We start from the raw sequence: 18,372 nt of genomic DNA on the forward strand, positions 1-18,372 counted from the left end.
TTGGACATACTCTCCCCTCCCCCCTCAGATCAGTGGCTGCTTCTGAGGCATGTTCTCCATAGTCCCTCAGAGGGTCCCAGTGGGACTGAGCCCCCCCTTGCTCAGAGGTGACCAGCTCAATAACACATCCTTGCATTGGCCTTCCCACTTTTGCTTTCTCACTCTTACCATTCCCCTACTCCTCTTTCCTGAAATAATGTTCCAAAATAAATTACATGCTAGCAAGTCCTTATCTTAGGCTGTGCTTTCTAGGAGAGCCCAGGCTAAGATTAGCAGTGTGTATCTAACTCTACGTAACTATCATAAGCCTGTCTCCCTATCATTGTAAGATATATAAACATTTTTAATGGTTGTAACATAAGACAGGCTCTAGAGCCACGCTGCCTGTCAAATAACTGCCTGTTCAGTAAACTTGGACAAGTTATTTAACTTTTTGGTGTCAGTTTTCTTATACATAAAATGGTGATAATAGTAATAATACCCTCATAGGATAATTGAGAGAATTAATATGTTAATTCAGATTAAGTGTTTTGAACTTTTCCTGGCACAGTATAGCTAACACATTCATTGCTCCTGCTATTACTTTATTATAACAGCAAATTGGCTAATTACAATTTTCCCACTGTTTCCACAATTTTTCCACTGTTAAATACCGCACTGTGTGAACCATGTCGGCATGAGGAGGGTCTGCCGACAGCAATGTTCACTGTGCAAACAATCTCTGTGTAAGTCATTTCTGCATTTCAGATTATTTCCTTAGGATAAATTTCTAGAAATAGTATTTCTGGGTCCAAAGAGCCCATACCTAGTGCTATGGCAGCACTTAGCACACTCCATTATAAGAACCTGTCATTGCTGAGAGCTCCAAGATGCAAGTCCTTGGGGTAGGAGCTAGGCTTTTTAATTCTCATTGTATTTCCGGCACTTGACAAACTAATTAATCCCTCCTATATGCCAGCCCCAGTGTTAAATAAACACACACTATGGTGTTGATACACATTTCTGAATTGTTTCCTAGAACAGGTGGTGCACCCTTAATGCTCCTTTTAGTGAGCTTGTAGAGTATAAAGATCTAAAATTGATCAGGACACACACACAGGACATTTAGTTAGAAACTCTCATAAGACAGACGTATAATCATAAGAACTGAGGCTCAGAATATCTTACTGTAATATAAACTTACCTGTACACCCCCATGGGAAAAAAAGTAAACTTTTCATATTCCAACTGTCTCCATAACCAAGGGGCAAAAATGGATCCTATAAGAAAACAAACATTTGGCCTTCATAATTAAAAGTCAATATTAGACCAAGACCCCAGATAGGCTAGGCAACTACTTGCCTCCTCTTAACTCATGCCTTGATGATTCCTCCCTACATACCGTAGGAGGAACAGCTGCTTCACCAAGGCTCACCTGGTTAGAATTTTTCATGGAGCATGACTTGCAGAAAAAAAGCCCAGTCAAGCAACACTGTGCAAATTAATTTGGGTTTACATTACCAAGTGTGTATCCCAACCGGGTGTTTGAAGGAAAATTGAAACATAAAATGCTGTATAAACAGAAAAATAATTGACCACTTTGGAAGCAATAAAGTTAGTACCGTCTGGGAAATTAAACTCAGAGTTACAAAAGGATACTAAGTGTAAACAGAATTGATGAAAAAGGACAGCATACACAGCTATTAATTTGGAGATGGTGGGAATTTAAAACAGCTTAAATTTGGAGATGGTGGGATTTTAAAACAGCTTACTGTGTATCTTCTTTTTTTTTAACATCTTTATTGCAGTATAATTGCTTTACAGTGGTGTGTTACTTTCTGCTTTCTAACAAAGTGAATCAGTTATACATATACATATGTTCCCATATCTCTTCCCTCTTGCATCTCCCTCCCTCCCACCCTCCCTATCCCACCCCTCTAGGTGGTCACAAAGCACAGAGCTGATCTCCCTGTGCTATGCGGTTGCTTCCCACTAGCTATCTATTTTACATTTGGTAGTGTATATATGTCCCTGCCACTCTCTCACTTTGTCACATCTTACCCTTCCCCCTCCCCATATCCTCAAGTCCATTCTCTAGTAGGTCTGTGTCTTTATTCCCGTCTTGCCACTAGGTTCTTCATGACCTTTCTTTTAATTTTCCCTTAAATTCCATATATATGTGTTAGCATACTGTATTTGTTTTTCTCTTTCTGACTTACTTCACTCTGTATGACAGACTCTAACTCCATCCACCTCACTACAAATAACTCCATTTCGTTTCTTTTTATGGCTGAGTAACATTCCATTGTATATATGTGTCACATCTTCTTTATCCATTCATCCAATGATGGACACTTAGGTTGCTTCCATGTCCTGGCTATTGTAAATAGAGCTGCAATGAACATTTTGGTACATGACTCTTTTTGAATTATGGTTTTCTCAGGGTATATGCCCAGTAGTGGGATTGCTGGGTTGTATGGTAGTTCTATTCTTAGTTTTTTAAGGAACCTCCATACTGTTCTCCATAGTGGATGTATCAATTTACATTTCCATCAACAGTGCAAGAATGTTCCCTTTTCTCCACACCCTCTCCAGCATTTACTGTTTCTAGATTTTTTGATGATGGCCATTCTGACCAGTGTGAGATGATATCTCATTGTAGTTTTGATTTGCATTTCTCTAATGATTAATGATGTTGAGCATTCTTTCATGTGTTTGTTGGCAATCTGTATATCTTCTTTAGGGAAATGTCTATTTAGGTCTTCTGCCCATTTTTGGATTGGGTTGTTTGGTTTTTTGTTATTGAGCTGCATGAGCTGCTTGTGAATCTTGGAGATTAATCCTTTGTCAGTTGCTTCATTTGCAAATATTTTCTCCCATTCTGAGGGTTGTCTTTTGGTCTTGTTTATGGTTTCCTTTGCTGTGCAAAAGCTTTTAAGTTTCATTAGGTCCCATTTGTTTATTTTTGTTTTTATTTCCATTTATCTAGGAGCTGGGTCAAAAAGGATCTTGCTGTGATTTATGTCATAGAGTGTTCTGCCTATGTTTACCTCTAAGAGTTTGATAGTGTCTGGCCTTACATTTAGGTCTTTAATCCATTTTGAGTTTATTTTTGTGTATGGTGTTAGGGAGTGTTCTAACTTCATACTTTTACATGTACCTGTCCAGTTTTCCCAGCACCATTTATTGAAGAGGCTGTCTTTTCTCCACCGTATATGCTTGCCTCCTTTATCAAAGATAAGGTGACCATATGTGTGTTGGTTTATCTCTGGGCTTTCTATCCTTTTCCACTGATCTATATTTCTGTATTTGTGCCAGTACTGTACTGTCTTAGTTACTGTGGCTTTGTAGTATAGTCTGAAGTCAGGGAGCCTGATTCCTCCAGCTCCATTTTTCGTTCTCAAGATTGCTTTGGCTATTTGGGGTCTTTTGTGTTTCCATACAAATTGTGAAATTTTTTGTTCTAGTTCTGTGAAAAATGCCAGTGGTAGTTTGATAGGGATTGCATTGAATCTGTAGATTGCTTTGTGTAGTACAGTCATTTTCACAATGTTGATTCTTCCAATCCAAGAACATGGTATATCTCTCCATCTATTTGTATCCTCTTTAATTTCTTTCATCAGTGTCTTATAATTTTCTGCATACAGGTCTTTTGTCTCCTTAGGTAGGTTTATTCCTAGATATTTTATTCTTTTTGTTGCAATGGTAAATGGGAGTGTTTTCTTAATTTCACTTTCAGATTTTTCATCATTAGTGTATAGGAATGCAAGAGATTTCTGTGCATTAATTTTGTATCCTGCGACTTTACCCAATTCATTGATTAGCTCTAGTAATTTTCTGGTAGCATCTTTAGGATTCTCTATGAATAGTATCATGTCATCTGCAAACAGTGACAGCTTTACTTCTTCTTTTCCGATTTGGATTCCTTTTATTTCTTTTTCTTCTCTGATTGCTGTGGCTAAAACTTCCAAAACTATGTTGAATAATAGTGGTGAGACTGGGCAACCTTGTCTTGTTCCTGATCTTAGTGGAAATGCTTTCAGTTTTTCACCATTGAGGATGAAGTTGGCTGTGGGTTTGTCATATATGGCCTTTATTATGTTGAGGAAAGTTCCCTCTATGCCTACTTTCTGCAGGGCTTTTATCATAAATGGGTGTTGAATTTTGTTGAACGCTTTCTCTGCATCTATTGAGATGATCATGTGGTTTTTCTCCTTCAATTTGTTAATATGGTGTATCACATTGATTGATTTGCATATATTGAAGAATACTTGCATTCCTGGAATAATCTCCACTTGATCATGGTGTATGATCCTTTTAATGTGCTGTTGGATTCTGTTTGCTAGTATTTTGTTGAGGATTTTTCCATCTATGTTCATCAGTGATATTGGCCTGTAGTTTTATTTCTTTGTGACATCTTTGTCTGGTTTTGGTATCAGGGTGATGGTGGCCTCACAGAATGAGTTGGGGAGTGTTCCTCCCTCTGCAATATTTTGGAAGAGTTTGAGAAGGATAGGTGTTATTTCTTCTCTAAATGTTTGATAGAATTCACCTGTGAAGCCATCTGGTCCTGGGCTTTTGTTTGCTGGAAGATTTTTAATCACAGTTTCAATTTCAGTGCTTGTGATTGGTCTGTTCATATTTTGTTCTTCTTTCTCTAATTGCTTTAGGTGCAAGGTTAGGTTGTTTATTTGAGATGTTTCCTGTTTCTTAAGGTAGGATTGTATTGCTATAAACTTCCCTCTTAGAACTGCTTTTGCTGCATCCCATAGGTTTTGGGTTGTCGTATCTCCATTGTCATTTGTTTCTAGGTATTTTTTGATTTCCCCTTTGATTTCCTCAGTGATCACTTCGTTATTAAGCAGTGTATTGTTTAGCCTCCATGTGTTTGTATTTTTTACAGATCTTTTCCTGTAATTGATGTCTAGTCTCATAGAGTTTTTGTCAGAAAAGATACTTGATACGATTTCAATTTTCTTAAATTTACTAAGGTTTGATTTGTGACCCAACATAGGATCTATCCTGGCGAATGTTCCATGAACACTTGAGAAAAATGTGTATTCTGTTGTTTTTGGTTGGAATGTCCTATAAATATCAATTAAGTCCATCGTGTTTAATGTATCATTTAAAGCTTTTGTTTCCTTATTTATTTTCATTTTGGATGATCTGTCCATTGGTGAAAGTGGGGTGTTAAAGTCCCCTACTATGATTGTGTTACTGTCAATTTCCCCTTTTATGGCTGTTAGCATTTGCCTTATGTATTGAGGTGCTCCTATGTTGGGTGCATAAATATTTACAATTGTTATGTCTTCTTCTTGGATCGATCCCTTGATCCTTATGTAGTGTCCTTCTTTGTCTCTTGTAATAGTCTTTATTTTAAAGTCTATTTTGTCTGATATGAGAATTGCTACTCCAGCTTTCTTTTGATTTCCATTTGCATGGAATATCTTTTTCCATCCCCTCACTTTCAGCCTGTATGTGTACCTATGTCTGAAGTGGGTCTCTTGTAGACAGTATATATACAGGTCTTGTTTTTGTATCCATTCAGCCAGTCTGTGTCTTTTGGTGGGAGCATTTAATCCATTTACATTTAAGGTAATTATCGATATGTATGTTCCTATTCCCATTTTCTTAAATGTTTTGGGTTTGTTATGGTAGTTGTTTTCCTTCTCTTGTGTTTCTTGCCTAGAGAAGTTCCTTTAGCATTTGTTGTAAAGCTGGTTTGGTGGTGCTGAACTTTCTCAGCCTTTGCTTGTCTGCAAAGGTTTTAATTTCTTCATCAAATCTGAATGAGATCCTTGCTGGGTAGAGTAATCTTGGTTGTAGGTTTTTCTCCTTCATCACTTTAAATATGTCCTGCCACTCCCTTCTGGCTTGCAGAGTTTCTGCTGAAAGATCAGCTGTTAACCTTATGGGGATTCCCTTGTATGTTATTGGTTGCTTTTCTCTTGCTGCTTTTAATATGTTTTCTTTATATTTAATTTTTGACAATTTGATTAATATGTGTCTTGGCGTGTTTCTCCTTAGATTTATCCTGAATGGGACTCTCTGTGCTTCCAGGACTTGATTAACTATTTCCTTTCCCATTTTAGGGAAGTTTTCAACTATAATCTCTTCAAATATTTTCTCAGTCCCTTTCTTTTTCTCTTCTTCTTCTGGGACCCCTATAATTCGAATGTTGGTGCATTTAATGTTGTCCCAGAGGTCTCTGAGTCTGTCCTCAGTTTTTTTCATTCTTTTTTCTTTATTCTGCTCTGCAGTAGTTATTTCCACTATTTTATCTTCCAGGTCACTTATCCGTTCTTCTGCCTCAGTTATTCTGCTATTGATCCCATCTAGAGTATTTTTACTTTCATTTATTGTGTTTTTCATCATTGCTTGGTTCCTCTTTAGTTCTTCTAGGTCCTTGTTAAATGTTTCTTGCATTTTGTCTATTCTATTTCTGAGATTTTTCATCATCTTTACTATCATTACTCTGAATTCTTTTTCATGAAGACTGCCTATTTCCTCTTCATTTGTTAGGTCTGGTGTGTTTTTACCTTGCTCCTTCATCTGCTGTGTGTTTTTCTGTCTTCTCATTTTGCTTAGCTTACTGTGTTTGGGGTCTCCTTTTCGCAGGCTGCAGGTTCGTAGTTCCTGTTGTTTTTGTTATCTGTCCCCAGTGGCTAAGGTTGGTTCAGTGGGTTGTGTAGGCTTCCTGGTGGAGGGGACTAGTGCCTGTGTTCTGGTGGATGAGGCTGGATCTTGTCTTTCTGGTGGGCAGATCCACGTCTGCTGGTGTGTTTTGGGGTGTCTGTGGCCTTATTATGATTTTAGGCAGTCTCTCTGCTAATGGATGGGGCTGTGTTCCTGTCTTGCTAGTTGTTTGGCATAGGGTGCCCAGCACTGTTGCTTGCTGGTCGTTGAGTGAAGCTGGATCTTGGTGTTGAGATGGAGATCTCTGGGAGATTTTTGCCATTTGGTATTACGTGGAGCTGGAAGGTCTCTTGTGTACCAGTGTCCTGAAGTTGGCTCTCCCACCTCAGAGGCACAGCCCTGATGCCTGGCTGGAGCACCAAGAGCCTTTCATCCACACAGCTCAGAATAAAAGGGAGAAAATATAGAAAGAAAGAAAGAAAGAAAGAAAGAAAGAAAGAAAGAAAGAAAGAAAGAAAGAGGATAAAATAAAATAAAATAAAATAAAATAAAGTTATTAAAATAAAAAATAATTATTAAGAAAAAAATTTTTTTTAGTAAAAAAAGAAACAAAAAAAAACGGAAGGACAGAACCCTAGGACAAATGGTGAAAGCAAAGCTATACAGACAAAATCTCACACAGAAGCATACACGTACACACTCACAAAAAGAGGAAAAGGGGAAAAAATAATATATTTTGCTCCCGAAGTCCACCTCCTCAATTTGGGATGATTCGTTGTCTATTCAGGTATTCCACAGATGCCGGGTACATCAAGTTGATTGTGGAGCTTTAATCTGCTGCTTCTGAGGCTGCTGGGAGAAATTTCCCTTTCTCTTCTTTGTTTGCACAGCTCCCGGGGTTCAGCTTTGAATTTGGACTCGCCTCTGCATGTAGGTCGCCTGAGGGCATCTGTTCTTTGCTCACACAGGACAGGGTTAAAGGAGCAGCTGCTTCAGGGGCTCTGGCTCACTCAGGTCAGGGGGAGGGAAGGGTACGGATGCGGGGCGAGCCTGTGGCGGCAGACGCCAGCGTGACGTTGCACCAGCCTGAGGCGTGCCGTGCATTCTCCCGGGGAAGTTGTCCCTGGATCACGGGACCCTGGCAGTGGCGGGCTGCACAGGCTCCCGGGAGGGGCGGTGTGGAGAGTGACCTGTGCTTGCACACAGGCTTCTTGGTGGCTGCAGCAGCAGCCTTAGAGTCTCATGCCTGTCTCTGGGGTCCGCACTGATAGCCGCGGCTCGTGCCTGTCTCTGGAGCTCGTTTAGGCGGCGCTCTGAATCCCCTCTCCTTGTGCACCAGGAAACAAAGAGGCAAGAAAAAGTCTCTTGCCTCTTCAGCAGCTCCAGACCTTTTCCGGGACTCCCTCCTGGCTAGCTGTGGCGCACTAACCCCTTCAGGCTGTGTTCACGCTGCCAACCCCAGTCCTCTCCCTGCGATCCGACTGAAGCCCGAGCCTCCGCTCCCAGCCCCGCCCGCCCCGGCGGGGGAGCAGACAAGCCTCTCGGGCTGGTGAGCGCTGCTCGGCGCCGAGCCTCTGTGCGGGAATCTCTCCGCTTTGCCCTCCACACCCCTGTGGCTGCGCTCTCCTCCGTGGCTCCGAAGCTTCCCCCCTCTGCCACCCGCAGTCTCTGCCTGCGATGGGGATTCCTAGTGTGTGGAAACCTTTCCTCCTTCACAGCTCCCTACCACTGGTGCAGGTCCCATCCCTATTCTTTTGTCTCTGTTATTTCTTTTCTTTTTGCCCTACCCAGGTACGTGGGGAGTTTCTTGCCTTTTGGGAGGTCTGAGGTCTTCTGCCAGCGTTCAGTGGGTGTTCTATAAGAGCAGTTCCACGTGTAGATGTATTTCTGATGTATCTGTGGGAAGGAAGTTGATCTCCACGTCTTACTCTTCTGCCATCTTCTCCTCTCCTACTGTGTATCTTCTGACTGTTTTCCTGATATGTGTACTAGAGGCATGGGGATGAGGACACACTCTCTTCCAGAGTATAGTCACAATATAGTGCATGTTGTAACAAAATGCAATGGGAGCACAGATGCTGGAGCAGTAAGTTCTGCTTGTCATTGGTGGGTGGTTATGGAGATCTTTTACTATAATTATACATGGTTCCAGGTATAATGAAGACACAAGTTGAGTCATTCTGCTCTTTGGGATACAAAAGCATTTTGCTGAACTCCCATCTCACAAGATGAGAAATTGGCTGGCATTCTAATCTCCTTGATATTCTTGGGTATGAGTTTTCTGGGGCAGTTTACATTTCTCCTGGTTATAATGGCTGTGGCTATGGGTTCCTGATTCTAATGAATTAGACCATTTTATCAATCACCTGGTTACCCACACATGCAATCCATTTTCTACATTACATCATCCCATACTGAAAACCACCCCATCCTTTACTCCCACAGACAGCAGTCATGCCAGCTGTGCAGCACCAGACTCTTACTGAGGTTCTGGACTATAGAGGGGATCTCATGCTATAGCATGAAACACAACCTCAACTTGAATATTTAAATATTCTTAAGTTGTTTAATCACTTGGCCACTAGGAGTTTCTGACTATCAATTTATTACTGCCTTCTCCCCTTTTGACTCTGCTTCTCAATGCTGTTTACTCCCAAATCCCAATACCTGTAGCTTAATTATTCTGGGTTAAAATTTTTATTTCACTTTTTAAAAATTGAGGTATAGTTGATTTACAATATTATATGTTTCTGGTGTACAAAATAGTGATTCACAACTTTTAAAGATTATATAGTTACTATAAAATATTGGCTATATTCCCTGTGCTGTACAATATATCTTTGTAGCTTATTTTATTATTTTAAAAACATATTTATTTTTATTTATTTGGTTGTGCTGGGTCTTAATTGTGGCAGGCAGCCTCCTTAGTTGTGGCTCACCTGCTCCTTAGTTGTGACATACGAACACTTAGTTGTGGCATGAATGTGGGATCTAGTTCCCTGACCAGGGATCGAACCCGGGCCCCCTGCATTGGGAGCTTGGAGTCTTAACCACTGCACCACCAGTGAAGTCCCATATTTAGTACTTTATACTTCTTAATGTCCTGCCTCTATCTTGCCATTTCCCACTTCCCTTTCCCTACTGTTAACCACTAGCTTGTTTTATATATCTGTGAATCTGTTTTGTTGTATTCACTAGTTTATTTTTTAGATTCCACATATAAGTGATAACATATAGTATTTGTCTTTCTCTGACTTATGTCACTAAGCATAATACCCTCCAAGTCCATCCATGTTGCTGCAAATGGCAAAATTTCTTTCTTATTTATGGCTGAGTGTGTATATATACCACATCTTCTTTATTTATTCATCTGTTGATGGACATTTAAGTTGCTTCCATATCTTGGCTATTGTAAATAATGCTGCTATGAACATTGGGGTGCATGTATCTTTTCAAATATTGCTGGACCATACGGTAGTTCTACTTTTAGTATTTTGAGGAACCTCCATACTCTTTTCCATAATGGCTGCACCAATTTACATTCCCACCAGCAGTGTAGGAAGGGTCATTTTTCTCCATATCCTTGCCAATGTTTTTTATTTGCAGCCTTTTTGATGATAGCCATTCTGACAAGTGTGAGGTAATATCTCATTGTAGTTTTAATTTGCATTTCTCTGATGATTAGTAATGTTGAGCATGTTTTCATGTGCCTGTTGGCCACCTGTATGTCTTCTTTGGAAAAATGTCTATTAGTTCTTCTGCCCATTTTTTAATTGGATTGATTTGGGGTTTTTTTTGATATTGAATTGTATATGCTATTTATATACTTTGGATATTAACCCCTTATCGGTCATATCATTTGAAAATATTTTCTCCCATTCAGTAGGTTGTTTTTTCATTTTGTCAGTGGTTTCCTTTTTGGTGCAAAAAAGCTTTTAAGTTTAATTAGGTCTCATTTGTTTATTTTTGTTTTTGTTTCCTTTGCCTTAGAAACAGATCTAAAAAAATATTGCTATGATTTATGTCAGAGTGTTCTGCCTATGTTTTCTTCTAGGAGTTTTATGGTTTCCAGTCTTACATTTAGTTCTTTAATCCATTTTGAGTTATTTTTGTATATGGTGTTAGAGAATGTTTTAATTTCATTCTTTTACATGTAGCTGTCCAGTTTTCTTTTATTGTATATAGGGAAGAGACATAGTGAAGGGACTGTCTTTTCTCCATTGTTTATTTTTGCCTCCTTTGTTGTAGATTAATTGAGCATAAGTGTGTGGGTTTATTTCTGGGCTCTCTATTATGTTCCATTAGTCTATGTATCTGTTTTTGTGCCAATACCATACTGTTTTGAATACTGTAGGTTTGTAGTATAGTCTGAAGTCAGGGAGTGTGATACCTCCAACTCTGTTCTTTTTTTCAAGATTGTTTTCGCTATTCAAGGTCTTTCATGTTTCTAAATTTTAAAATTATTTGTTCTAGTTCTATGAAAAATGCCATTGATATTTTGTAGGGATTACATTGAATCTTTAGAATGCCTTGGGTAGTATGGTCATTTTAACAATATTAATTCTTCTAATCCTTAAACACAATCTATCCTTTCTTCTGTTTGTGTTGTCTTCAGTTTCTTTCATCAGTGTCTTACAGTTTTCTGAGTACAGATTTTTATATACTGAGGTAGGTTTATTCCTAGGTATTTTATTCTTTTTGATGCAATGATAAATGGGATTGTTTCCTTAATTTCTTTCTGATAGTTCATTGTTAAATGTATAGAAATGCAGCAGATTTATGTACATTAATTTTACATCCTGCAACTTCACCAAATTCATTGATGAGCTCTAGGAGCTTTCTGGTGGTATTTTTAGGATTTTATAGGTACAGTATCATGTCACCTGCAGTGGCAGTTTTACTTCTTCCTTTCCAACTTGGATTCCTTTTATTTCTTTTTCTTATCTGATTGCTGTGGCTAGGACTTCCAAAACTATGTTGAACAAAAGTGGCGAGAGTAGAAATCCTTGTCTTGTTTCTGAACCTAGAGAAAATGCTTTCAGCTTCTCACCATTAAGTATAATGTTAGCTGTGGGTTTATCATATATGGCTTTTATTATGTTGAGGTATGTTCCCTCTATACCCACTCTCTGGAGGGTTTTTATCATAAATTGATGTTGAATTTTGTTGAGAGCTTTCTCTGCATCTATTGAGATAATCATATGATTTTTCTCCTTAATCTGTTAATGTGATGTATCATATTGATTGATTTCTGGATATTGAACCATTCTTATATTCCTGAGATAAATCACACTTGATCATAGTGTATGATATTTTTGCTATATTGTTGGATTTGGTTTGCTAATATTTTGAGGACTTTTGCATCTATGTTTAGTGATTTTGGTGCATAGTTTTTATTCTGATATCTTTGGTTTTGGTATCAGGGAGATGCTGGCCTTGTAGAATGAGTTCAGAAGAATTCCTTCATCTGCAATTTTTTTGGAATAGTTTGATGATAGGTGTTGGTTCTTCTCTAAATATTTGGTAGAATTCACCTGTGATGCCATCTTGTCTTGAAGTTTTGTTTGTTGGGAGATGATGATGAGGATTACTGATTCAATTTCATTGCTGGTAATTGGTCTGTTTGTATTTTCTATTTCTTCCTGGTTCAATCTCAGGAGATTGTACATTTCTAGAAATTTGTCCATTTCTTCTAAGTTGTCAATTTTATTGGCATATGGTTTTTCTTATAACTGACACCACAGAAATTCAAAGGATTATAACTTCTTTTATATTTCTGATTTTGTTAATTTGGCTCTTCTTTCTTGAGTCTGGCTAAAGGTTTATCAATTTTGTTTATCTTTCCAAAGAACCAGCTCTTAGTTTCATTGCTCTTTTCTATTGCTTTTTTTAGCCTTTATTTCATTTATTTCTCCTCTCATATTTATTATTTCTTTCACTAAGTTTGGGTTTTGTTAGTTCTTCTTCTAGTTCCTTTAGGTGTAAGTTTATGTTGTTTGAGATTTTTCTTGTTTCTTGAGGTAAACCTGTATCACTATAAACTTCCCTCTTAGAACGGCATTTGCTGTGTCCCATAGATTTTTGGATTGCTGTTTTCATTTTCTTTTGTCTCCAGGTAGTTTATTGATTTCCTCTTTGGTTTCTTTAGTGAACCATTGGGTGTTTAGCATATTGTTTTGCATCCACATGTTTGTGGTTTTTATGGTTTTTGCTTGTAGTTGATTTGTAGTCTCATAACATTGTGGTTAGGAAAGATGCCTGATATGATTTCAATTTTCTTAGATTTACCGAGGCTTATATTGTGGCCCAGCATTTGATCTATCCTGGAAAATGTTCCATGTGCTCTTGAAAAAATGTGTATTATGTTGCTTTTGGATAGAATGTTCTCTATATATCTATTAAGGCCATCTGACCTAATGTGTCATTTAAGGCCAGTTACTCCTTACTGATTTTCTGTATGGATGATCCATACATTGATGTAAGTGAGATGATAAAGTTCCCTACTATTATTTTGTTATTGTAAATTTCTCTCTTTATGTCTGTTAATATTTGCTTTATGAATTTAGGTGTTCCTATGTTGGGTGCATATATATTTACAATTGTTACATCTTTTTGTTGGATTGATCCCTTGATTATTACATAATGTCCTTGTCTCTTTTAACAGTCTTTGTCTTAATATCTGTCTGATATAAGTATTGCTACCCCGGCTTTCTTTTGATTTCCATTTGCACAGAATACATTTTTCCATCCCCTCACTTTCAGTCTGTGTGTCTTCAGATCCGAAATGAGTCTCTTGTAAGCAGCATATACACTGCTATTGTTTTAGTATCCATTCAGCCACTCTTTTGATTGGAGCATTTAGTCCATTTACATTTAAAGTAATTATTGATATATATGTTCATATTGCCCTTTTGTTAACTGTTTTGGGGTTATTTTTGTAGTTCCTCTCTTCTTTTGTTTTCTTATGATTTGATGACTGTCTTTAATGTTATGTTTATAAAATTTATTTTTATTGAAGTATATTTGATTTACAATGTTGTGTTAATTTCTACTGTACAGGAAAGTGACTCAATTATACACATATATAAATTCTTTTTTATATTCGTTTCGATTATGTGTTATCACGGGATATTGAACATAGTTCCCTGTGATATACAGTAGGAACTTGTTGTTTATCCATTCTATGTGTAATAGTTTGCATCTACTAACCCCAAACTCCCAGTCATCCCTCCCCCCACCCCCTACCACTTGGCAACCACAAGTTTGTTCTCTAGGTCTGTGAGTCTGTTTCTGTTTTCATAGATAGGTTCATTTGTGTATATTTTAGATTCCACATATAAGTGAGATCATATGGTATTCGTTTTTCTCTTTCTAACCTACTTCACTTGGTATGATAATCTCTAGGTCCATCCATGTTGCTTCAAATGACATTATTTCTTTTTTTATGGCTGAGTAGTATTCCATTGTATATATCCAACATCTTTATCCATTCATCTGTTGATGGACATTTAGGTTGCTTGCATGTCTTGGCTATTGTGAATAGTGCTGTTGTGAACATAGGGGTGCATGTATCTTTTTGAATTATAGTTTTGTTTGGATATATGCCTAAGAGTGGGATTGCTGGATCATATGGTAATTCTATTTATAGTTTTCTAAGGAACCTCCAAACTGTTTTTCATAGTGGCTGCCCCAACTTACATTCCCACCAAGAGTGTAGGAAGGTACCCTTTTCTACACACCCTCTCCAGTATTTGTTATTTGTAGATTTTTTAATGGTGGTCATTCTGACCAGTGTGAGGTGGTAGCTTATTGTAGTTTTAATTTGCATTTCTCTAATAATTAGCGACATTGAGCATCTTTTCATGTGCCTATTGGCCATCTGTATGTCTTCTTTGGAGAAATGTCTATGTAAACCTTCTGCCCCGACTGGGTTGTTTTTTGTTGTTGAGTAGTGTAAGCTCTTTTTATGTTTTGGAAATTAAGCCCTTGTAGGTCACATCATTTGCAGATATCTTCTCACATTCCATAGGTTGTCTTTTTGTTTTGTTTATGGTTTCCTTTGTTGTGCAAACCTTGTAAGTTTGATTATGTCCCATTTGTTTATTTTTGTTTTTATTTCTATTGTCTTGGGAGACTGACCATTGGTATGATTTATGTCAGAGAAAGTTTTGCCTATGATTTCTTCTAGGAGTTTATAATGTCTTGTATTTAAATCTTTAAGGCATTTTGAGTTTAGTTTTGTGCATGGTGTGAGGGTGTGTTCTAACTTCATTGATTTACATGCAGCTGTTCAACTTTCCCTGTACCACTTGCTGAAGAGACTGTCTTTTTCCCATTTTATATTCTCGCCTCCTTTGTCAAAGATTAATTGACTGTAGGTGTGTGGGTTTATTTCTGGGCTCTCTATTCTGTTCCATTGATCTGTATGTCTGTTTTTGTGCCAATACCGCACTTCTTTGATTACTCTACTTCTGTAGTATTGTTTGAAGTCTGGAAGGGTTATGCCTCCTGCTTTGTTCTTTTTCCTCAGGATTGCTTTGGCAATTCGGGGTCTTTTATGGTTCCATATAAATTTAAAAATTATTTGTTTTAGTTCTGTGAAAACTGTCATGGGTAATTTGATAAGGATCACATTAAGCCTGTAGATTGCTTTGGGTAGTATGGCCATTTTAACAATATTAATTCTTCCAATCCAAGAGCATGGGATATCTTTCCATTTCTTTGAATCATCTTTAATTTCCTTTATTAATGTTTAATAGTTTTCAGCATATAAGTCTTTCACCTCCTTGGTCAGGTTTATTCCTAAGTTTGTTTTTTTTTTTGGTGTAATTTTAAAAGGTATTTTTTTTTACATTCCCTGTCTGCTATTTCATTTTTAGTGTAAAGAAATGCAACCAATTTCTGTATGTTAATCTTGTATCCTGCTACATTGCTGAATTCATTTATCAGTTCTAGTAGTTTTTGTGTGGCATCTTTAGGGTTTTCTACATATAGTATCATGTCATCTGCATATAGTGACAATTTTACCTTTTCCCTTCCAATTTGGATACATTTTATTTCTTTTTATTGTCTAATTGTTGTGGCTAAGATTTCCAATACTATGTTGAATAGAACTGGTAAGAGTGGGCATCCTTGTCTTGTTCCAGATTTTAGCGGGAAGGCTTTCAGCTTTTCATGGCTGAGTATTATATTGGCTGTAGGTTTTCCATAAACAACTTATTATGTTGAGATATGTTCTGTCTCTTCCCACTTTGGTAACTCTTTTATTATGAATGGATATTGAATTTTGTCAAATGCTTTTTCTGCATCTATGGAAATGATCATGTGGTTTTTGTCTTTTCTTTTGTTGATGTGATATTTCACATTGATTTGTGTATGTTGAACCATCCTTGTGAACTTGGGATGAATCCCACTTGGTCATGGTGTATGATCTTTTTTATGTGTTGTTGGATGCGGTTTGCTAGTATTTTATTGAGAATTTCTGCATCTATCTTCAAATATATTGGCCTGTAATTTTCTTCTTTGGTGGTATCTTTGTCTGGTTTTGGTATCAGGGTGATGTTGGCTTCATAGTATGTAGTTGGGAGTGTTCCCTCCTCTTCAGTCTTTTGAAAGAGTTTGAGAAGGATAGGTATAAGTTCTTCTTTGTATGTTTGGTAGAACTTGCCTGTGAAGCCATCTGGTCCCAGACTTTTGTTTGTAGGGAGGTATTTATTTATTTATTTATTTATTTTTACAGATTCTATTTCACTTCTACTTATTGGTCTGTTCAAATTATCTATTTCTTCTTGATTCAGTTTTGGTGGGCTGTATGTTTCTAGAAAGTTGTCTATTTCTTCTAGGTTATCGAATTTGTTGGCATATAATTTTTCATAGTATTCTCTTATCATTTTTTGTATTTCTGTGGTATTGGTTGATATTTCTCCTTTTTTATTTCTTATTTTATTTGGGTTTTCTCTCTTTTTTCTTGGTGAGACTGGACAGAGGTTTGTCAATTTTATTTACCCATTCAAAGAACTAACTCTTGGTTTTATTTATTTTTCCTATTGTTTTTTATCTCTATTTTATTTATTTCCTCTCTGATCTTTATTTTTTCCTTCCTTCTGCTGACTTTAAGTTTTGTTTGTTCCTCTTTTTCTAATTCTTTTAGGTGGTAGGTTAGGCTTTTTATTTGAGATTTTTCTTATTTTTTTGAGGAAGGCCTGTATCACTATGAACTTCCCTCTAAGAACTACTTTTGCTGCATCTCACAGATTTTGTATGGTTGTGTTTTCATTGTCCTTTGTCTCAAGGTATTTTAAAATTTCCTTTTTGATTTCCTCATTGACCCATTAATTTTTAGTATCATGTTGTTAGTCTCCATGTAATCATCTTAACAGCAGTGGCAGCCCACATACCCTCTTGGTATGGTGCGGGGCAGCAGTTGGCTCCTACTTGTGGTTCTCTAAGTGGTGGTGGCAGCCCATGCCTGACTCTGGAGCCTGTGATGGCAGTGGCAGCTTGTGCCCAACCCCAGAGCTCATGTAGGCGCTGTCCTGTTGCCTGAGATTGGTGCAGGGAAAGAAGCTCCTATGGCAATCCTGCCCCTCTCCTTGCATACCCCCAACAATGGTGCCTTGCCTCTCTGGTGGTCTCAGGCTTCTTCCACTTACAGACTCAGTTGCCACACTCCAACTCCTTAAGGCTGTCTCTGTGTAGCCAACCCCAGTCCTCTCCCCGGGTCTGACCTCTGAAGCCCAAGTTTCAGCACTCAGCTCCTGCCCTCACTGGCAGAAGAGCATCTCAGCCTGGGAAGCATGGGTGGTAGTACTGACTATCTGTGAAGGTCATTCTCTGTTTTGCCTTCTGCAGACTGGTTGCTGTGTTCTCCTCCAAGGCTCTGAAGATCCCCCTCCATCCAAGCTGATCCCCCTGCCAGTGAGGGAACTTCCTGGGGCGCAAGAATCTTTCCTCTTTCACAGCTCCCTCCCTGGGGTGCTGTTCCCATCCAGATTCCTTTCTCTCTCTCTTTGTTTTTTTTTTCCTTTTTCTTTTGTCCTACCCAGTTACATGAAGATTTTCTTGCCCTTTCAGAAGTCTGAGGTCTTCTGCCAGCGTTCTGTAGTTGTTCTGTATGAATCATTCCACATGTAGATGTATTTTTCATGTATTTGTGGGGGAAGGTGAGCTCCACGTCTTACTCCTCTGCCATCTTGATCATTCTCCTAGTGTTATATTTGGATTTCTTTTTCTTTTTTGTGTGTGTATATGTATCATAGATTTTTGGTTTGTGGTTACCATGAGGCTTTTACATAGCAGTCTATATACATACATGTGATAGTTTAAAGTTGCTGATCTCTTAATTTCAAGTGCATTGTAACAACCATGCATTAGTACTCTCCTCTTCCCATGATTACTGTTTTTTGACATATTTTACATAATTGTTTTGTGTTTCCCTTAACTGCTTATTATATATAGATGATTTTACTATTTTTCTTTTAACCTTCCCACTAGCTTTGTATGTGGTTAATTTTCTACCTTTCCTGTATATTTGCCTTTACTGATGAGTTTTTCTTTTAGTGATTTTCACATTTCTAGTTGTGGCCTTTTCTTTTTTGTTTAAAGAAGTCCCTTTAAATATTTCTTGTAAAGCTGATTTTGTGGTGCTGAACTCTTTTAGCTTTTGCTTCTCTGTAAAACTTTTGATGTCTCTGTCAAATCTGAATAAGAGCCTTGCTGGGTAGAATATTCTTGGTTGTAGGTTTTTCCTTGTCACCA

Source organism: Balaenoptera ricei, chromosome 1 (assembly GCF_028023285.1).
Source record: "Balaenoptera ricei isolate mBalRic1 chromosome 1, mBalRic1.hap2, whole genome shotgun sequence".
NCBI lineage: Eukaryota > Metazoa > Chordata > Mammalia > Artiodactyla > Balaenopteridae > Balaenoptera > Balaenoptera ricei.